The sequence below is a fragment of the Hordeum vulgare genome, chromosome 6H (assembly GCF_904849725.1).
Source record: "Hordeum vulgare subsp. vulgare chromosome 6H, MorexV3_pseudomolecules_assembly, whole genome shotgun sequence".
Taxonomy (NCBI): Eukaryota; Viridiplantae; Streptophyta; class Magnoliopsida; order Poales; family Poaceae; genus Hordeum; species Hordeum vulgare.
Window position 1 is genome coordinate 283,073,080 of NC_058523.1, and position 22,975 is coordinate 283,096,054.

Sequence of the window (22,975 nt, forward strand, 5' to 3'; positions counted from 1 at the left end):
GAAGTGGTGTACGAGGCTAGTGAGTGGGTGGTTTTCGAAATCATATTGGTTTAAGTTGTGACCCTTACTCCAACCATACATGTGCGACCATGATACCCCTTTATGGGATGAGCCTTCATTGATTACTTTGATTGATGCTAGAAGGGAGTCCGCATTACTAGTGGTCAGAGAGGCATGGTTACTCTCGATATGGGGTCATGTTAAGTAGGGTGACCATGGGCCATTTTTACAGACACCAGGCATACCGTTGAGTCCCCTATTGGATGGTATGATCTGCAGCGATTCTTGTATGATGTACATCATGAGGGCTGTCGAGCCCCTAGGAGCGGGGGAACCCATGTCTGTCGGCCTGCGACCCCGGGCGCGACGCGGCAGAATGAGCCTGGTTCGGCCCATCGGTGAGCCCGACAAAGAAAATCCTTGTGAGAACCTGTGCCTCGTGAGGGCCTCGGGATGGGGTCTGCTCCAAGGTTTCCCCCTAAGACCCTCATGGAGTAGGCCTGTCGAGGGCGACTTGGTTGGGGCCATGACCGACCTCCTTCACGTGGATGAAGCAGGTCGTGCATGCGGCATAGGAGTTGTGCCAGTACATGGAGGTTTTCCCCTTCCATGCTAAACAAGTTGGGGCAGTTGGCACGCTCCCGAAGCGACTACCAAAGTGTTTCCTTTTTGGTGCAAAGAGACTAAAGTCAGTGGCTCCGTAGAACGGAGGTCATCTCCGAGCCCACTAGCGCGTCATCAAGAGAAGCTTTGTCATGGAGGATTGCAGTCCTGTCCCCTTTCAAAAATGGCCATTGTTGCAACCCTTCCCGCCAATGTTTTCTAGGGGAAGAGGACCAATGCCCATACATAGGGGAGGACCGGTCTCCGTAGAAGGGGATCAAAGCTGACCCCCCAAGCTTGGGAAGGAACCCACCTTTGTACCTCTCTTCCACCTCAAGCAATCCCACCACAAGGAGCAGTAGGGTTTTACACCGTGAGGTGGCCCGAACCTGGTTAAACTGTCGTGTGTTCCAATTTGTCCTCCTAGTTTGCGTTACTGTAAGATTGTCGTGCGGCTAAGAGGTTGAATAGGGTTGGAGAGCGATCGAACCCGAGTGTTCGAACCTTTCCTTGGGTCTACGGAGCCGCGATTCCGACATTTGGCGTGCTAGGTACGGGTGCGCAGCCGCTCTCCTGCTTCGGTTTTGCTGCATCTTCACCGACCCCATGGCTGACGCCCCTCGCATGAACCCCGAGAGCTCGGCGTCGGATGAACGTTACCGACCCATTAGTGTTGCGACCACCACCATCTTTGCCGCCGCCAAGTTCGGGTAGGAGGGCTTTCTGTGGCCACCGGCGCATCAAGGAGGTCGCCCTGCTATGTCCCCTGGGGCCTCAGCCCTGGCCCAGAGAGAGGGTCGGCTCCGGAGGTGGACGGGGCATGGTCGCACACGACCATGGTGTCGTCTCCTGGCGGTGCACTCCTGGTCGGCTCCTTCGAGATGTCGGCCCGACGGGGCACTTGCACGGCGGGATCTTCGGTCCTCAGGGCCTTGTCCTTCGCCATAAGGGCCATCACGTCCGAGGCTTGGGATTCACCACCAGGGACCTCCACCCTCTGTGGCGGGATCTCCACCCCCGGTGCATCCATTGGCGCTTCTGGTGTGGTTTCCAACCCGAAGTCTGTGTGTCAGGCACCACATCAGGATTCTCCGGCGCGACGGCAGGCTCCGTCTCGGCATCCTTTGCGGTTTCGGCCGCACTCCTACCGGTGCGCGCCTGCTCGCCGATCCGTGCATCCACGTCCGTCCACGAGGTGGGTTCATGCCTCGTCTTGGACCGCCTCTCCTGGGTCGGCGGTCTCTGAGCAGGGTCGTCGCTTATTTTTCAGGGTGGTCCCGTCCTGCGGCTGCCTTTCGGGCCACCTCCTCCCACGAACACCGTTCTTCCTTGAGCAACGCCTTCCTTGCTGCGTCCGCCTCGGCCCAAGCGGCTTGCTCCATGGCGGAGGCATCATCTACCGTCGCTGTCTGGGTGGCCCAGCTTGTCGTAACCTGGTCAGTGAGGGTATCCCACCAAAGAATCCAGAACAAGGCAAAGAAACGAGGGGTGCTGCTGCTCACCCGACGACGACGGGAACCGACCATATGCTGATGCCGGCCGGGCCGACTCGCTTCTTCTTCGAAACGCCACCATGGCCCCCAACACGGGGTCCTACCGCGGATCGCTTGATAGTTGGCTTGGCGGTAACGGCTTGCTTGCCTTTCCGTTGTGCTCCCTCACCATGCGTGGCTGGCTCGAGGGAAGCTCGACGCTGTCGTCTCCCGAGAGTGCTGGAGACGTCCCCGAGCTCTTCCAGGTCTTCTGTGGTGACTGTACCATGGAATGGAGGCGATGCCTCATCATCATTGGTCCAGTCAAGCATTCTAGACGCAAGAAACTCAATAGCTGGCTCAGTTCCTTTCGACTCTGCCGCCCGCTCAACCTCTTCGGAGCCCACAGGTTGAGGCTCCACTTCGTCCACATATTCGATGTCCTCGGGGTCCGACACCTCCAGGTCGGAAGCCGACGGGCGGTAGACTTGCAGGCGTGCGAACATCTGACGAAGTAGCTGGCGTTGGGCGTGATAAGCTGGGTGGCATCCAAAAGAAAACAAAAAGGATTATCATGCTGACACTTACCATGGGGGCCGGATGGTCCCGGTTGTAAGGGGCCATGCCCCATTCCCATGCGCCGCCTTCATCCAAGGAGGTGGAAGAGATCAAGTTCACCCATCTCTGCTACCATGCCGGCTTGCAGATCCTTTGTCCGGAGCCAGCTTGGGTCATGTCGGCCACTCATCCGACACATCAGATGCGGTCCGCGCTGTAGAGGAAGAATCTGGCAGGCCACCATTGTGGCAAGTAGATCCTCCGCCGAAAGGCCTACATCTTGAGAAGCTCAATATGGGCGCATATGAGATTCACCTCTCCGATCGGCTTCGGCAGCATGCTCTTCCAATTCAGCTTCATCATCGGCCGTGCGATGGCGAAGGGAGGCAGGTTGATGCAGTCGTTCTTGGGGTCTACGTTCTTCATGTAGAAGAACCCCTTCTGCCATTTCTTCACCGAATCCTCAAGAGTAAGTTTCGGGAAGCCGGAGGCGGTCCGGTGATGGACAAGGACGGCGCCACAGTCGGTCATCTTCATGTCACTTGAGGCCCCGTCTAGCACCGACTGTTGCTTGAAGAAGAACAGTTGGCGTCATAGATCCAGGCGCGGCTTGATTCCCAGGAAACTCTCATAGAGGGTAACAAAGGCGGCCAACTGGAGAATGTCGTTCGCTGCGAGATGGTGCGGTTGTAGGCCGAAGTGCACCAGAAAGCGGGAGAAGAAATCACTCGCCGGCAGCCCGAACCCGTTGGCGAAGTGCTCGGTGAAGACCACCACCTCACCGGCTTGCGGGGTCGGAGATCCCTCTCCCCAGGGGAGCTGCACAGCGACGAGCTCTACCGGAGGCAACATGCGGTGGTGGAAGAGGAACTCAATGTGTCCCTTGCTGACGATGCTGCCATCCCGAGCGCCTCGGGAAATAGCCTTCTTGCCAGCGGCTCGAGACATGTGTGAGTTCTGGCGCAAAGTGTTGGAGTTGAACGGAGCACCGACGGCGAGCGGCGGCGAGGATACGAATGGAGTCTCTTTCTCTCTCTCTCTTTGGGAGGGAAGGGGCGTCGGAACGAAGCAGGATGGGGACGAATGGTCTCTTCGACCTCCCCGCCTTCCCATTTAAACCACGGACGAGGTCGTGGGGAAGAGGATCTTGTGTGCACGGTCCCCATTCCTCCTGGGCTATGCGGAGGAGTTAATGCACCCCGGAACGCCAACCATCGCCCCATATCCATAGAAGATCCCCATGCAGGCCCGGTCCTGTCGTGCGTGTGGTTTGTTAGGGCGCGACCCCCGAGGGATGATGCGTGGTGCATCACCACTATAAACGAAGAAGTCGAGATGTCTAGTGGAAGCCGGTCGACTCCCCGCCCGACCGTCTCCCACACCTGGGTTCGCCAGCCGCAGTCTCCCAGGACCTAATATTCAAGCCGGTCAGGCCCTTCCCCTTGAGGCGGCGGACCTCCCCTACTTCGGGGACTACTGACAGGGGGATAGCCCCGGGGTAGGCTCACCGAGCCTACTACTCCACACTTCGGTGTAAAGATGGGCAAAAGATTCCTCAGTTGACGGCTCCTCCTGCTCGGCTGCATGGTCAGTGCCGGCTAGGAGCATAGCGGTCTACTCTCTGGCCGGATGGCTAGCCGCCAGCCGGGTGGAGAGCACCCGTCACATCAATCCCCATGATGTGATGGAGGCCTTCGATTAAAGGCGAAAGTACCTCATCACGGGTACGGAGGAGAAGCATACACATGGCTATAGTGGTGGTAGTCGTACCGCTGACCGGTGCCGGCTGCGACCCGTCAACCTTGTACAATACCCGCACGCCACCACCCTCTCCATTACCTGGCCCGGCGTGGCTAAAGTGGAGCGGCCGTACCGCTGACCAGCGTCGAACCCCGCAAGACTACGACCATCGTACCACTCACGCCCTGCGTGGGTAGCACATACCAATCCCATAGGTCATCCGGCGGGTCCCAGAGCGTGATGGACTCTGCAGCCTGCGGGCCCCTCCAATGACAAGACTGATCATCTATAAAAACCCCTGGCCCCCCTCCAGGCAGAGGGTCAGCCATTCTTTCACGCACACACACACACACACTCTTACAGGAGAGGTAGATCGCGATCCGGCTGCTCCATCTTCCTCCTCCATCGAACAGATCAAGGAGCACATTGTAGTTCTCTTGGTTCATCAACCACTCCGGCAGGACAAGGGGTATTATCTCCCACGGAAAGCCCCAAACCTGGGTATATCATGCGTATTGCATTGCTAGTTACCAATCTCGTTCCCGAGCCCGCCGGTGTCACTTCGGTCCCAACCACTCTCGATAAGCCTGCCCATTTTTGTCGTGAGAAAACGACGACAGTTCTTTTGTGCGACAGGAAAAGGCTGGAGAAGCTCAAGCGCTGGAGGCGCCATTTTTGTCGTGGCCCTAAGGGGCTGGGGTGCTGAGATCACCGCCCTCCTCGGGAAACACCGCCTGGATAATCTGCCCGACCAAGGACTCCACGTGCCCCTGCACCTCGTTCCATAGGGGGCCCCGGAGCTCTGTGGGCACTGGCTCCATTGCACGGGAGGGGTAGAACATGGGGTTGTGGTGGCGCGGGTTGGAGAAGATGCACGTCATCGCATTGCCCAGGAGGTCGCACGCACCAGACTCGACGTCCTCCTCCACCTCAGAAGTGTCTGATTCCAGCGCCTCCACCACCATGAGCAGAAAGTCCGGGTGGCGTCCATCGCTATAGGATCGTGACAACGTGGGGCCATCCATGATGAAGCGGTGAAGTGTGGTACCCGCACATAGGGCCAGCTCCTGGGACCGCTATGTGCCCCGCTCCTCCATGCAGCGCGCGTGCGCCGCCGTGCGTCACCTCGTCTTGGGCCGCCTCTACATTGTCGACGGCTTTGCCGAACTAGGCCAGGAGTGACTTCAACTCCTCCTTGGCCTCCTGCTCGCTCCTGGAGGCAGCCTCTAGGTCGACTTATGCCCCTCGCAGGTGGGCCCTGAGTGCGCTTGACTCCTCCTGAAGCACTTCGTACTTCACCTGGAGGAAGGCCTCCCATGTGGCGAGCTCAGTGTTGTACTCCTTGAGAGCAGCGCCCCGCTCATGAGACACCCTCGCATTTGCGCTGGCCAGGGACTCCTCGTGTGCCGCCTCAAATGTGCCATCGCTGGTAAGGATGCACCTCTCCAAGGCCTCGAGGCACTCATGCTACGCCTACTTGTTGCGAGCAATTTGGGAGGCCTCCCTCTCATGACTGGACACGACCGCCTCCTGTTGGATGACGGTGGTCTCCCTGAGAGTCGGGTCCATCCCGTGCCCGAGGCCGTGAAGAGCGAGCATGGCGGTCACGACCACGCGCTCCCGAGGCTCCACCATTACCCTAGCTGGGAACGAGGGCCCCTCGAGCCCCACCAGCCTGGGCGCCAAGGAAGAAGCTTCGCCGGCCGGTGGCGCGCTGTGGAGCGCCCCCTACCCGGCGATTCTGGGCCTCTTAGAAGCAGACATCCTAGAAAGCTTGAGAACTTGGCTCGTTAGATCAAGCGAGGTTCGTGGGGGCAGACAATAACGGTGGCACACTTATTCATTGCTAGTGACCCGACACCCACGCACCGGGACTTATCTTGGGTACCGAACCTCGCCGCCCCCGAGGGGTGACGATGTTGCTGAGGGCCCTGCCCGTGCTCTGGCGCCCACCTTGTCCTTGTTGGACTCAATGGAGAAACTGAAGACCAAGTTCACACAAGGACAACGAGGTAGCAGAAGAAGAAGGTAGCCAAGGGACGGTGTAGTTGTGGATACAACCCTATGACGTAGTGTTTTTTATAAACACAGCCATGGCCCCCGAGGCAAGGTGGGAGTTAGGCGACAAATGCCCCGTTGAGCGCTGCGCACCTGGCCTGGCCCATGCGCGGTGGGGGCTCGCGCGTCCCCGTTCCACCAACGAGCTGTGCCAAGCGCTGCGCAGGCCCAGGGGCAATCTTGCAAGGGTCTTATGTCAAGGATGGGTAGCGCTGGTCGAGGGAGCAGTAGCGACTGACACAACACACAATAAACATGAAAGCTCTCTTGGAGCAGTTCTTGAGGCGTTGTGGCAACGATGGATCCCACGTCATGTCGGGTGCCACACATCGAGCCGAGCCCACAACCGTTTGCGGCCCACGTCGCCTCGCCCCTCTCGTTGGGAATGGTCGTACTCAACGCGGCCCCGAGGGCTATTGTCGGGCCCCTAGGACTAGGGTATCCGGCAGAGTCGACCTGTGACCCTGGGTGCGACGTGGGAGAATGAGCCTGGTTTGGCCCATGTGCGAGCCCGACAAGGAAAACCCTTGCGAGGACGTGTGCCTCACTAGGACGATGTCTGCTGCAGGGTTACCCCCTAAGACCCCCGTGGAGTAGACATGCCGAGGGCGACTTGGTTGGGGCCCACGGCCAGCCTCCTTCACATGCATAAAGCACGCCGTGCAGGCGGCGCAGGTGCGGTGCGAGCGGTTGCGTACGGGGAGGTTTTCACCTTTCATGCTAAATAGGCTGGGTCAGATGGCGTGCTCCGGAAGCTACTCCCAAAGGGTTTCCCGTTTGGTGCAAAGAGAATAAGTCTGAGGCTCCCGAGGACGGAGGTCATCTTCTATCCCACCAGCGTGTCATGAAGAGAAGCTTTTGCACGTGAAGACCACCTTTATCAAGGCAGAGTGCAGCCATGTCCCCTCTCGAAAATGGACATTGTGGAACCCATCCCGCCAATGTTTTTGGGGGGAAGCGGACGAAGGCCCGTATATAGGAGAGGCCCGGACTCCGTAGAAGGGGATCAAACCTCACCCCCGAGCTATGGCAAGAACCCACCTTTGTACCTGTCTTCCACCTCAACAATCCCACCACAAATAGGAGTAGGGTTTTACACCGCAGGTGTCCCGAACCTGGGTAAACTACCATGCATTCCAATTTGTCCTCCTAGTTTACATTACCGTAAAATCGTCGTGAGGCTGAGAGGTTGAACAGGGTTGGAGATCAAGCACACCCCAGTGTTTGAACCTTTCCTTGGGTCTGTGGATCCACAATTGCGACAAGGGCTATGTATCAACGAGTGGAGTCTTTGTTTAGTGTCGCCAGCGGAAAGGCAATGTTCGGGTGCTTACATCAGGTGTGTAATATGCCGCAGGTCGTGGATGACACAGAAGTTCCCCGAGTGAAAGCACAATTCATCAAAATACCTCTAAGCACTTGAGCAAGACCTCACACCTTTTAATAGTATTGGCTTTCCTATGGACTCAAAAGTGATTTTTCACAAATTTAAAATGTAGAGTACTCTTGCTTGGAGCTTGAGCCAATCCTATTGCTTTCCTTGCATCAAGGATTTTCTCACCACAATCCTTTGGCCAATGCATCTTTGAAATTTTCTAATATATACTTGGATAAAATCATTAGTTCAAAGATACATATATTTTCTTAATTACCAAATCCACCTTAGGGAGCATTCCTTGGTCAAGGTGTCGCTTGGAAGCCTCCTACTTTTTGTTGTTTAGTTGAACCAAGAAGTTTGTATGGCCAAGGAGATCGCCGAGTTCATGAAGATATACCGTGAGTGAGGCTAGACCTGTGTGGACGTAAGACATGGTGGAATAGACAAACTGCTTCTTCATGGACCCCTTGCAGGTGGAGCCCTTCGTGGACTCTCGCGGGCATTACCCTTCGAGGGTTGAAGTCTCCACTAACGTGGACGTACGGTAGCACCTCCTATTGGTACTACGCCAAAAATTGTCGTGCCAACCTTTGCGTTCGAGCTTCCTTCCCTACCCTCTAAATTACATTTGCCTGTCTTTACTTTCCACTGCTATACACTTAGATATGCATGTGTCGGGCGAACTTGACTAGTCATAATTGCTACAACTGGCCCACTATTAAAATAGGGAAAAGGCTAAGTTTTTGTTTTGTCAAATAGTCTAATCACCCCCTCTAGACATACTTCGGATCCTAAAATTAAAATCAGAGCTTTGGTCTCCATTGCATTGGTTTCACAACCCAAGAGAGTATGGCGTCCAATGAGGGAAATTATCACAATAGAGGTCCATATTGTGATGGTACAAACTTTGCTAGTTGGAAGCATCAGATGAAAATGCATCTTCTTGGCCATAATCATGTCGTCTGGGTTTTTGTTCGTATTGGTGTGCAAGGTGATTTCTTAGGAGAAGGAAGAGAACCGGATTGTGACGCGATAGCGGAAGAATTAAAGATGTTGCAATACAATTCTCAAGCCTGCGACATCCTATTCAACTTCTTGTGCCCCAAATAGTTCAAAAAAATCAGCCGCCGTGACAGTGCAAAAGAAATTTGGGATACTTTGGTTGATATCCATGAAGGTACTGATTCTGTGAGGGAATCTAAGTTGAATGTGCTTCGAAGTCAGCTTGATAAGTTCAAGATGAAGGATGGTGAAGGAGTCGCAGAGATGTACTCTAGGCTAGCTCTCATCAAAAATGACATCGCCATCTTAGGAAACAAAGAGGTGACCGACAAATTCATAATTAAGAATATACTTAGAGCCTAGGATGGAATATATGACACCGTGTGCACATTGATCCAAATGATGCCAAACTACAAGGATCTCAAGCCAACATAAGTCATTGGAAGGATTGTTGCGCATGAAATGTCACTCAAGGATAAAGATGGGTTGCACAACAAGTCAAGTTGTGCTTATAAAGCTTCAAGTGACACTCCCGCTACCTCAAATGAAAACCTTGTTACCAATGAAGAGATCAACCTCATGGTCAGAAAATTCAACAAGTTCTACAAGAGTAGAGGCAAAGAGAGAAGCTCAAGCTCAAGATATGATGAGAAGCATTCATCTAGTTGTGATAGAAACTGCTACAATTGTGGAAAGCCCGGACACTATTCCTATGAGTGCCCAGCTCCCCACAGACAAAGTGAAGAGTGACCTAGAATACGAAGCTCAAAATATGTGTCACCTCATAGAGAGAAAAGGAGTAGGCAAGATCGTTTTGAATGAGGACACTCCCAGAGAGGCAAGGAATCAGAGAAGAAAGACAAGTACAAGAAGAGTAGCTCAAGAAGAAGACATCAAGCTCATGTTTGTCAATGGATTACCGTCCCCAAGTCCAACAACCAATCGAAGATAAGCTACCACTCCCACTCCGTCAATAGTCAAGATGAAGGTGTTGCTGGTCTTCCACTTGTTTCATCCAACTCCTACGACTTATTTGATTCACCAAACGAAGGGATTGGAAACTGCTTCATGGAAAAAGGCCCCAAGGTATCACACCCCGTGTATTTTCACTTTGATAGTGATGAGGATGACTTGTTAGGACAGGATGACTTGTTCTTTGATAAGACTAGTGTTAACATTGAAAATGAACTTGATAAGAATCATGCTAGTCAAGAGAAGTCGAATGATGATCATAAGAAAGATATTGAATGACTAGCTAAAGAATTAAACACTCTTAAGTTAGCTCATGAAACTACTCTAGAAGATCATAGAGAGCTTGCAAGAACTCATGAGAAGCTATGTTTCGAGAAGCTAAATTTAGAGTAAGAGCATGAGTTTCTAAAATAAATATATGATGATCCTTGAAAGAAGAGTTTTGTCTATCGATCCAAATGATTACTCTTGTCTACTTTTGTTCCACAAGTTAAACCTAAGAACACCAGCAACAAAAGCAAGAAAGTTTCTTCATCTAGTAACAACAATGCTAAAGCTAAATCAAATGATGTTATTACTAGTAGCTCTTTCGATTGCACTAATGATTCTCTTAGACAAGTTGCACTTAAGCAAGAAAATGATTTATTGAAATGAATTATAGAGAGAGGTGTCTTTAAGAGTCTTTCCAGAAGTAAGCCATTCGGGGAAATTGAGCACAAGCATTGAGGAGATCGGAAGAAGCAAGGTGTTGGCTACTTCAATGCCAACAGAGTTGAATGGGAAGAAGGTCAATATCCCATCTTGAAGTTTGTTCCCAAAAGGATAAGTATGACCCTACTCTCCCCAAGGGAACAACTTCTCAAGATGACCTTCTACCACAAGACCACAATGGCAAGGGCAAGCTTGAAGAGGAGATTGACTCATTTGAGGAAGAACCCCAAACTGAGGTCAAGTGGATTCCCAAGGACTCTACTAGCACCACTTCATCTAGTCCTACCACAACTCCAAGGATCCCCGTCAAGTTGATGTGGGTTCCCGAGAGGAGGAACTAAAAGAATTCTTGAAGCGTGGCTCTACCAATAAAATTCAATCTCATTCATTTTTGTAAGAACTATATGTAATCAACTCCAACCATATGCATTGGTTCAAGGAGTCACACATACCCTGATAGGTAAGCAAGAGACAAGGTAATTAATGTATCTTTGGACATCATCTCACATGAGTTTTATTCCCTGTCCATAGATATTCATGTATATGTTCCTTGAGCTTTGGGACTAACCCATGTAGGTGAGAAGAGTAAGAAACAACAAGGATTTCTCCCAACCCAAGATGATCTTCATCAACAATGAGCATCGACCAGTACTATATCTACTTGAAGTCTTCTACGACAAAACCCAAGTTTAGTTTATCCCTGATAGGGGGGATGTCACATCAAGGCTATGCCCCCCAAAAAAAAGGGGAGCTTTACTCTAAGACTTGAGTGTAAGCGTCTTTTAAAGATGCGAACACATTGAAAGCTTTATGTAAAAGTGGAAACCCCACTTTTGCTTAAACGATGAGCATGACCTATGATCAAGTATTCTTGTTTGGCTCCTTAGTCAATATACTCATATATAGATGACTTCATCATCGCCAAAGTTCTTGGGAGATACTAGAGTGTTTGTGCATGTTCACCATGTTTCATTTGACATCTTATTGTGTGAGCATGTTGGTATGCATACTTTGCTAATTCTAGGATATCCAATTGTTGTTATTTGGCTTTCTATTTTATTTGGCCAACTTGATATACAAGAATGCGTAAGTAACTCTCTATAGCTATCTATACTTTCTTGACTCAAATTCTATTCATGCTAAATCAAAAAATTTGAGCAAGCACTTTAGGTACACTCTGTGTGAGGAGGACTCGGAGATCCGATCGACAAGGGCTGACTTCCAAAACCTCCCAAAAGTGACTCGGTCTGACCAACCTCAGAAACTCGGTTCCACAGAAGCCTAGGGTTGATTAGGTTTTTCTTATCTCAATACCATCGATTTCTCCTTTTCGTCCTCACTGAGTTTCACTGTCCGCTAACAGTTATGGAACTCTATGGCACGAAAAATTCCAACTCGGTGTCATCGACATCCACACGGTATATAATCTGCGGACTACATGTTTGAAATACATCTTCAAACTTCTCTTCCCGCACATCCTCGTTGTCGAGCCCTAGTCCTCAAGACGTCGCCTTGACTCTCCTGTGTGATGGCAATCTTCACCGCCGTCGTCGGAGTCCTCGCCGTTGATGGCAATCTTCACATCCGTCGTCGCCGTAACGGATCCGTAACCAAGCTAGGGTATGGATCCGGCCCCTCTTTGCGCTCCCATGTCCGATTCACGCACAAATAGGTTTTATTCGAATTTTGTCCACAATTGCAATAACTCTATCTAGAAGATACTTCATGTACATTTGAGAAAAAAGGAGAACTTTGGGTTAGCCATCTACAAAACCAAATCTCGGTGTCACCAATTTAGAAAAATTAGTCTTACGATTTTGTTTTAGGGCTACTGAGAATAGTCTTGGTGAAACCGATTATCTCTTTTTAGTGAAACCGAAACAAGTTGTCAAGCTTCTGTTAAAGAGAATGCCAGTCTCGGTAGCTCCAATTTTTTTGACTCGGTGGAACCAAAATACCTTTTTGGTGAATGTTAAACCAATATTTTTAGAGTTCAAATCTTTTCAAACCTTCTAATTTTCGTGATGCTCATCCATTCCAGCTCTTCTAATTTTTTTTCACAAGGTCTGCTTGGTTGTCTCTCAGTATGGTAGGATCACAAGATAGTCATAACAATTTCAGTGAGCCAAGTGTTGAGATTGATTCACGCACTAGTACAGGAAGGACATCTTCTGACCCGGGTACTCCTAGCTCCCAAGGTTTGCCCAAGGCAGCTACCAGGTCTAGGAAGAAGCTAAATTTTGATGAAGAAGATGTTGATTTTATCCTGGAGGAAATTTCTTCTCAGAGGCAGAAGGAGAAGACCATAGTAAAGAAGACTATGAGGAAGGAGTATGCCAGACCTGCTGATGTGAGAGCTCCAGAGGCCACTCACACAGGATTGAAGATCTCTCTTGGAGCCCCTTCTTCCAGACTTTCTAAGAAGCCAGGTTAAAGAAGAGGCAGGAAGAAAGTAGTGCATGTTGTTTGAATGCCAACTTCTATGTATGAAGACCCAGCAGAAGCTACTAAGGCAGACGAGGAAGAGATTCCAGCTGATGCCCCTTCTGCTAAGTAGAAGAAGCTTATGGACGATGCTATGCCAAAGAAGTCTACACCCAAGCCTTCAACTCCTAAAAAGCCTGTAGCTCCCAAGAAGACTACTAAGGTCATTCTTGCAACACAGAGGAACAAAGGCTCTGCATCCAGAGAGTTTGTTGCAGAGGAAGAAGGAGAAGCACCATTGCTGATGAAACTAAGATATCAAATGCATTGCACAATGTTGGTAATCCTATTGCTAAGGATATGAAGAAGAGAAGGGATCAAGGACTGAGACAATGGAGGTCTGCAAATCCATATACTATCGGGAGAAGAACTATTGTTGGTCCTCGTTTTCACACTAAGGAGAAACAAGGTTTCTATGAGTCAATGTTGCTTGATAAGAGTCCTGTAGTCAGGTATATGCGATATGTTGATTGGGAATATACTAGGCCAACGAGGACTGCTTTTCTCATGTGAGAGAAAATTTCAGGCTAGTTGATATTGAAGATTTCATATGCCGAGAGATGACTGTATGGAATGATGAGATGATCATGCAATTCTATTCAACTGCTCATTTTTATCAAGATGGAAGGATAGTTTGTATGAGAGAAGGTCACCAGTATGAGTCTACCATAGATGAGTGGGCCACTATCATTGGTGCCCCAAAGGCACAAGAGGGAGACTTTGATGTGTACATAGAATCCAAGATGAATCACAACTCCATGTCAAACATGTACAATCAAGTGCCACGTAAGTATGTGAAGACACATAAATTGGGCCTTATCTATTTCCTGTAAACACGAATACCTACAATGAACACCATTTTGAGAGACACCCTAATGCCCTTGTCAGGAGATGATAAGATGATGAGAGATTATTATATTAACATGCTGCACCATCTAGACACCCACACCCAGTTCCGAGGGATTGAGTTGATAGTAGAGACCGTCAAGAGGATTTCTGCAGATCACAAAAGATCTTGTGGATATGCACCTTATATTCACATGCTCATCAACGCCAAGATTGGCAAGAATGCATATTAACTTGATCGTCCGCACCTGCCACTTCAGCCAAAGTTCAGGGACAACCATCCCAGCTCAACTTCAGTACGTCAAGCAGCAGAGGCAGCAAAGGCAGAGGCGGCTAGTGATGCTCCAGCACCAGCTCCACAGCTCAGGACCAGAAAGGAGCAGATGTCTTTTCTTGTCAGCACCATTCAAGGGATGGAGAAGAAAATTTCTTAGATCTTGGTGAACCAGAAGAGCCTTGAGAGGATTGTGAAAACAAAATTCCATTAACTGGATGTTAAGGTGACGAAGTTGACCACCATTTTCAGCAGATCCAACATGAAGTTGATTCTGTGCACATTTCCCATTCCAGTAGTGATGATGTAGAGTCGCCTCTTCCCACGACTACTGAGTTCACGACCCAGACTAGGTGAGCAGATGTGCCAGTCCTGAAAGTAAGACCAACTTCATTGGCTCGAGCTTCATCACTTTCATCTTCAACTCCAGCTCCCTCACCCCGAGTGTCTACAGCTCCAGCTCGAGGGACATCCGCAGAGGACTTCATCGTTCAACTCCATCGACTACCACTGGAGGAGATAGAGCCAAGTGAAACATTAGTTCTAGAACTTTGAACTTTTTGGTAACTTGTTCCCAAGGGGGAGAAGTGTATATATCAATTAGGGCATCGAGAGAGAGAGAGAGAGAGAGAGAGAGAGAGAGAGGGAGAGTTTCGCCTTTTTATTTCCTCTCTTTTGGTTTTCCAAAACTTTTTGCCTTTTGATGCCTTTAACTTTCCTGTTTGATCATACGTTTTGATTGTTGAGGCTACTACATTATACCTTTGAGCTATCTACATGATGATCATTGACTTTTTTGTTTGATGTTATGTGAATTACTATTCATTCATATTCTTTATGTGCACCACTAAGATGTATGTGACATGTAAGAGTGACCCATGATCCTAATCGATTGTGCATTTGCAATAAAACGGAAGTTAAAATAATGCACAATTTTAGGGGGAGCTCTTTCTTTTCACATATTGTCGAGGATATTCCCCACGACCAAGACCCGCCTCATGAGGTTAAGTCATCTCACGGCTGAAGTCGCCCTGATGTTAAGTCCTCTCTGGGCTTAAGTCGCCCTTATGTTAAGTTCTCTCTAGGCTTAAGTTGCCCTGACGTTAAGTCATCTCTGGACTTAAGCCACGCTGACGTTAAGTCATCTCTGGGCTTAAGTCTCCCTGATGTTAATTCCTCTCTCGGCTTAAGTCGCCCTGATGTTAACTCCTCTCTGGGCTTAACTCGCCCTAATGTTAAGTCCTCTCTCGGCTTAAGGCCCTGTTTGGAACCACCTAGATTATATAATCCAGTTTTTATAATCTATTATGTTTCCAAACAGGACAACTTATAGTGTAGATTATAAAAATTAGATGGATAGATTATTAAAAACTCATAATCTACTCTATACCAGCTAAAATCAGATTATGGATTGCTAATGACCCATTACCCTTGTAAAGTTGGAGATAATAACATTTCTACCACCGCTACCCTCTTCTTTAAAAAAAACAGATGGTAGATAGGTCATTATGCAATGTAAAACCTGAATTACAGTTTATATAATCTGGCCTCCAAACATGTTCATCTAGATTATTTTTATAAACCAGATTATATAATTTATCTTCATAATCCAGATTATCATAATCTATTATGGTTCCAAACAGGGCCTAAGTCGCCCTGACGTTAAGTCATCTCTGGACTTAAGCCACGCTGACGTTAAGTCATCTGTGGGCTTAAGTCGCCCAAACATAAGAAGACCTCCAGAGATGAATCCTGAATATGAGTCCCGAAGATGAGAAGCCCTCGGTAAGAAGCCGACAGTAAGCCGCCCGTGGTAAGCTTCCTGAGGTAAGGCGCCCCGCGGTAAGACACCCATGGTAAGCAGCCCGCGGTAAGTAGTCCGCGATAAGAAGCAACAAGAAGAAAGATTCCCTCGCAAGGGAACCAAGACCCGGATTGGGAGTCAAGAAAGATTAGTCTTAGTCTGAGTAGGACTCTATATGTAACCCACCCCTTCAACCTATATAAGGAGGGGTAAGGCGTCCCAAGAGGAACAAGCTCAAGTCATTAGAGATAGACAGATTAGACACCCTCAAAATTAGAGGCAGCAGTTCCGCACCCTTGCAATCGAGATCATCATCTTCATCAATGAAACACAAGAAAGACGTAGGCTTTTACCTCCATCGGAGGGGAAGAACCTGAGTAAACTCACGTCTCTCAATTCCGACCAACCCTCTCAAGCTGCCACATAGCTGCGATGGCTTCACACCTAAGTGCTTGCATTAGGACATATGTCATGATAAAAAGCACGACATTTGAAGCTCACCGTGGGGCGATGCACGATGGTGATTGTGATCTTGGAGGGAATTCTTTAGGGATCAAGAAGTTTGCGTTTGGTTGGATGAAAAAAAGTCAACACAAAACCATCGCGAAGGATAACCCGACATGGGATAACCTTGGACGGAGCCGCCGCCGCTGTGAAAACTGGCAAGATTGATAGAAGAATGAGCCAATGCATCTGGCCGAAGGTTCCGACAAGACCAACCAGAATTCGGGTGAACGCGATGAGTTTTTCTTGGCGGCTGCTAATGATCCATCAAGATATGTTTCGCTACAACCTCGCTCGGGAAAATCATCAAGACATCCATCAAGGCAACACATGATGCTAGAGGAGCCTTGATCTATGCTCACACATCGGCACATCTAGCACTTCCGTGTCCAAGGACAAGGAGCATCAAACAAAAGGTTAACTACAAACGAAAAAGAAGAGAAGGCCATGGATCCCACGATCGAGAAAGTAGATCGACCATGGGCCAAAAGCGGTCTCGATCACGATGAAGAATCGGTCTCTACCCAAGTCGCCGGCTTTGCCTCGCCTCAACAGCGACTGGACTTGATGGCTCACTGCGCCACGTTGGCCTCCGCAGGCTTCGCCTCGCCAGCGTCGCCGCAGGCTCTGACGGCTCACGGAGAGCAAGATCCAATCAACGGAGACTCTGTGTACCACCCGGTCGACCTGCCACGGCCAAGCCGTCACCTCAAATCGATGTGTTTCCGTTCTCCTTCGCCTGCGATTCAGCCTCTCCCCGCCCCACGGCGCCACGTCAAGCCATCACCTCACCTCCGTAGAGCCGCCACGGTTTGCCTCAACCCGTCAGCCGCCTTTGTAGCTTTCTGTTTCGAGCCGCAGTCGCGCCTCAAGCCGACACGCTGCTCCAAGTCGCTGCTTTCACGTCCGCCCACTATGCCGCTTTGTCGCAGCTCCTTGCCGACCCGGACGCTCCATCACTTTGTGTCCGAGTCGGCCTCTCCCTACCACACGTGCCTCCGCTGCCACACGTTTGGGCCGGCCTCGTCCTACCTCGCCTGCCTCGAGCCAGGCTCGGCCTGCCGGAGAAAAATTCTATGAGACCAGGTCTCACAGCCCAGCACGTGAGACCCTTGCTGATGGATGACACGTGGCTGGGCGTAGACTTCTCCTTGACGGCGGCTATATACTGAAATACAGACGACTCCTAGTCGACAGCAGCTACCTTGCAGTGTGAAAATTTGATGCCACTAGCTACCTTGTGCAATGCTTAACTTGGACGGGCTTGTAAGACAAGTGGTGCAGCTTATCATATCAACAGACTTGTGGACAGATTGCATATGACTTCCTACGCTTGAACAGGCTTATAAGACAAGTGGTGCAGCTTATTAGATCAAAAAGTTTGTGTACACGTTGCATACTCTCATACTTAAGTAAAGGCTATATCGTGTCCGGTCTCATAGAGTTTGGCGGCACCGGCGTGAGCGAGTGAAGCAGTGCGGCCGTCGTCGAGGACGCCCCACGGCTATGTCTTGGCGCGTGGCCACCATTTGTTCTTCTTGCAGCAGCACACGGACACTAGCTTGTGGGGGTGCGAGTTACGTATCTATCTCATTCTTATACAACGGGTTAGGATACATATACGTGATTAGAATCGGCATCGGGAATGGTTTATTGGGCAAAGTGGGAGTAGTTGTTTTGAGATTGCGAATGACACATGTCATCCATCGAGGAGGGTCTCATGTGCTGGGTTGTGAGACCTGGTCTCATATGATTTTTTTCCCGGCCTGACAGAGAGTTCTCAAGCTGTTTTTGGCAACTGGCTACGAAAAGATCATCTTACTCGTTCAACTCCTCAACATTAAGTAACCACTTATGCCAGTCCTTCCCACGATGTGTTCTTAGGAGTCCTAGTGTTGCTCCTCCTTAGATCGGGCAGATTAGCTGTGAAGATGTATCTGAAAATTTATACAATGAGGTTGACAATGTGATTGCAGTATCTCCACAACCTCCGCATGCATCACTTCCGGTTGACCTCGTCGGGGCGGGTCATCGGCCACAGCAACGACCTGCTTGAGCACTTCTTCATCATACACCCGGAAGACAAGAACAACCTGGGTTACACCGAAGCCGCATCTGGTCGGGCTCCCGGAGGCTCGCAAGCCGCCCTCAATGCGCCTACGACACGGTCTCCTGCCGGCTCGCTTCACCCAGCCGCTCTCACCTGTGTTGTCCTCTCGCATCGCCAAGGCCCTACATCCGCGACCTCGCTCCGCCTTGAGCCGACCTACTTGCATACGCGCCCCCACGCGCCGGCTCTACCTCCGCGCACCCAGATTTTGCCTCCAACTTGCCACACCTGCTGAGTAGCGGCGTAGCTACAGGTTCTCGGATTTTGGACGAGCAAATTATACACATATCTTATCTTATCTTACCTACTAATAAAGCAAATAGTGCTTCTTTCATACGTCATCCAAATTAGCCTTAAAGTTGACTAAAATTACCCACCAATGCCACCTATAAGTCATAAAAAACGTTGCAAACAGGGAAAATCTTCGGACTGGGCCGCCCCAGGTAGGCATCTCCTATATTACGCTCTGGGCTTTGGAAAAAAGATGCAGCACACCTGTTTGGGTCGGTCCATGCGTGGACGCCTGTTTTTTTAGTTTAGTTTTTTTATTTTTATTTTTAGTTCCATTTTGTTTTTCTACTTTAAATAATTTAGAACTTCAAACAACTTTTCTCAATTATAAGAAACTGAGAATTTTGAAATAAAATATTCAAAAAAACATAATTTTTTTGAGAATTCAAAAACTACTCAGGAGTTTTGAAAAATGTTTGCATATAAAAAATGTTTGAACTTTGAGAAAATGTACATAAAATAAAAAAGTCAACGATTTTAAACAAAAGTCCATGTAAAAATCTTAAAAACAATTCGTGCCTCTGTTTTTAGTCTCATTTTTTATTTTCATTTTTCTGTTCCATTTTTTAGTTTAAATAATTTAGAACTTTGAAAAACTTTTGCAATTTATAAAACTGGGAAATTTGAAATAAAAGTTTGAAGAAAATATAAAATGCTTGTGAATTCAAAAAATGCTCAGGATTTTTGTAAAAATATTAGCATATTCAGAAAAATGTTCATAATTTTGAGAACAATGTTGTTGAAAATAATAAAAGTCCATGATTTTGAAAAAAAGTTTGTGTGTTATTTTTTGAGTGCAGTTGAAAGAAATGTTTGCTAATTCAAAAAATCTTCAGGCATTTTAAGAAATGTCCAAAAAATTTAAAGACATAATATGATCAGCATTATTGAAGATTATAATTGTTTTTCTCCCGTTGCAACGCACGAGTCCTTTTGCTAGTATCTCTAACTGGCAACTAAAAAATAAGCCCAATGCACATACAGGTTGATCCATGCAGCAACACCCACATCGAGAAGAGTCCTCCGTAACCACGCGGTGATGCGCTCACAGGACACAGCTCGACCTCTACGCTCAACCGCCTCACTACCACCGTTCCTCGAAACCTCGTCGCTCGCCTCTGACCGGAGCCCGGTGCCCAGCCGCCACCCGTGCAGGAGGCTCCAACAGTCCCGCCTCTCCTTCTCACCTGCTCTCTAGTCTGGCAATGCTCCTGCCCTCACCCCTGCAAATCTGGCGGTAGCCATTGCCGCTCACGCACCACACCGGCCCCCAGAATACCCCAATTAAAGGTACTGACATACCATAATCTCTGAATTCTGTCTTAGGGTTTGATTTTTTGCACTGTGCTATCCAATACCATACATAATTTTGCATCAAGATTTAATCGTGTTTGTATGACCATATTGATCCCTTTATTTATGATATTTATAATTAGTTAGAACTTTCGCATGTCATATTGCTTGTCAAGAAAATTTTGAGGGACGGACCACCCTGATGTCAGATGCTAGCTCCGCCAGTACTGCTGAGCCGCCTTGGCGCGCGCTTCCACCTCAACCTCGCCACACCAGCCGGTTCGCCCCCGAGCGCCCACTCGTCTCACTCGCCGCGTTGGTCGGGTCACTCCCGCGCGCTCGCTCCGCCTTCAGCCGTCTCTCTCCTTCGCCGCACTGCCCGTGTCGCCTCACCTCGCTCTACCATGGAGCGTCCGAGCCGCCCGCGCCCTTGCACGACCTCGCTGCTGCAACTGACCACGTGGAGCCGGCCTGGCCCATGCATGTCCACCATGCCCCGACACAGCCGCACCGCACCCCCACCTCCAGTCTGAGCCGCTATGGCCTCATCCCAGTGACTCGCCTCCAAGCGCTCGCGCTGTCATGGCTATTTTCGCGTGCTTGTACTGCTCTGCCTCGCCTCGAGTCGCCACGCTCGCCGCACTACGCTCGGCTCGAGCTCCCCTCGCCACACGCTCGCCTGCGCAACCGTAGCGTGTTTCTGCTGCTGCCATGGCTCTCCTAGCTGCTGCTGGCCTCGCCTCTTCTCCAGCACCTACCTCGCCTCTACAGCTTTCCTCGCCCCTCCGGTGAGCCGTCCCTCTGCGGCTCCCGCCTCGCCTCGCGTCCTACCTACTCACGAGCGGCTGCGCCGCCGCACCGTTCCGTCCAACCATGGGAGTGGGCAATGGCGTTTTTTCGTTTTTGTGCAGCGAAGGGGAAGTATAGTTCACGACATCGGTGGCTATATTGGCCTCGATCTATAGAGTTACCCAATCCCGGGTCCGCTAGCACCAGCGTATCCGATCCATATGTGTCAACAGACTCAACCGAAGAGCAACACCGACTTATGACAGGCCTTAGGCCCTCTTTCCCCAAAAGACTAGCCTGTTAGGAGGGAACACCCTCACCCTTATAAGTCGTGTTATGTCACCTCCCACAACCGATGTGGGACTAAACCCAACAATCTCCCCCTCACACATCGGTCATCCATGGACCCGCTAACTATTAGAATTATGCCTTAGAGGCAATAATAAATATAGTTATTATTATAATTCTTGTATCAAGATAATCGTTTAGTATCCATGCTATAATTGTATTGAATGAAGACTCATTTACATGTGTGGATACATAGACAAAACACCGTCCCTAGCAAGCCTCTAGTTGGCTAGCCAGTTGATCAAAGATAGTCAGTGTCTTCTGATTATGAACAAGGTGTTGTTGCTTGATAACTGGATCACGTCATTGGGAGAATCACGTGATGGACTAGACCCAAACTAATAGACGTAGCATGTTGATTGTGTCATTTTGTTGCTACTGTTTTCTGCGTGTCAAGTATTTATTCTTATGACCATGAGATCATATAACTCACTGACACCGGAGAAATGCTTTGTGTGTATCAAACGTCGCAAGGTAACTGGGTGACTATAAAGATGCTCTACAGGTATATCCGAAGGTGTTAGTTGAGTTAGTATGGATCAAGACTGGGATTTGTCACTCCGTGTGACGGAAAGGTATCTCGGGGCCCACTCGGTAATACAATATCACACACAAGCCTTGCAAGCAATGTGACTTAGTGTAAGTTGTAGGATCTTGTATTACGGAACGAGTAAAGAGACTTGCCGGTAAACGAGATTGAAATAGGTATGCGGATACTGAGGATCAAATCTCGGGCAAGTAACATACCAAGGACAAAGGGAATGACATACGGGATTATATGAATCCTTGGCACTGAGGTTCAAACGATAAGATCTTCGAATATGTAGGATCCAATATGGGCATCCAGGTCCCGCTATTGGATATTGACCGAGGAGTCTCTCGGGTCATGTCTACATAGTTCTCGAACCCGCAGGGTCTGCACACTTAAGGTTCGATGTTGTTTTATACGTATTTGAGTTATATGGTTGGTTACCGAATGTTGTTCGGAGTCCCGGATGAGATCACGGACGTCACGAGGGTTTCCGGAATGGTCCGGAAACGAAGATTGATATATAGGATGACCTCATTTGATTACCGGAAGGTTTTCGGAGTTACCGGGATGTACCGGGAATGACGAATGGGTTCCGGGAGTTCACCGGGGGGGGGGGGGGGGCAACCCACCCCGGGGAAGCCCATAGGCCATAAGGGTGGCGCACCAGCCCTTAGTGGGCTGGTGGGACAGCCCAAAAGGGCCCTATGCGCCATAGAGATAAAAATCAAAGAGAAAGAAAAAAAAGGGAGGTGGGAAGGAAGGGAAGGACTCCCACCCACCAAACCAAGTCCAACTCGGTTTGGGGGGGAAGCCTTCCCCCCTTGGACTCGGCCGACCCCCTTGGGGCTCCTTGAGCCCCAAGGCAAGGTCCCCTCCCTCCCACCTATATATACGGAGGTATTGGGGCTGATTTGAGACGACTTTCCCACGGCAGCCCGACCACATACCTCCACGGTTTTTCCTCTAGATCGCGTTTCTGCGGAGCTCGGGCGGAGCCCTGCTGAGACAAGGTCATCACCAACCTCCGGAGCGCCGTAACGCTGCCGGAGAACTCTTCTACCTCTCCGTCTCTCTTGCTGGATCAAGAAGGCCGAGATCATCGTCGAGTTGTACGTGTGCTGAACGCGAAGGTGCCGTCCGTTCGGTACTAGATCGTGGGACTGATCGCGGGATTGTTCGCGGGGCGGATCGAGGGATGTGACGACG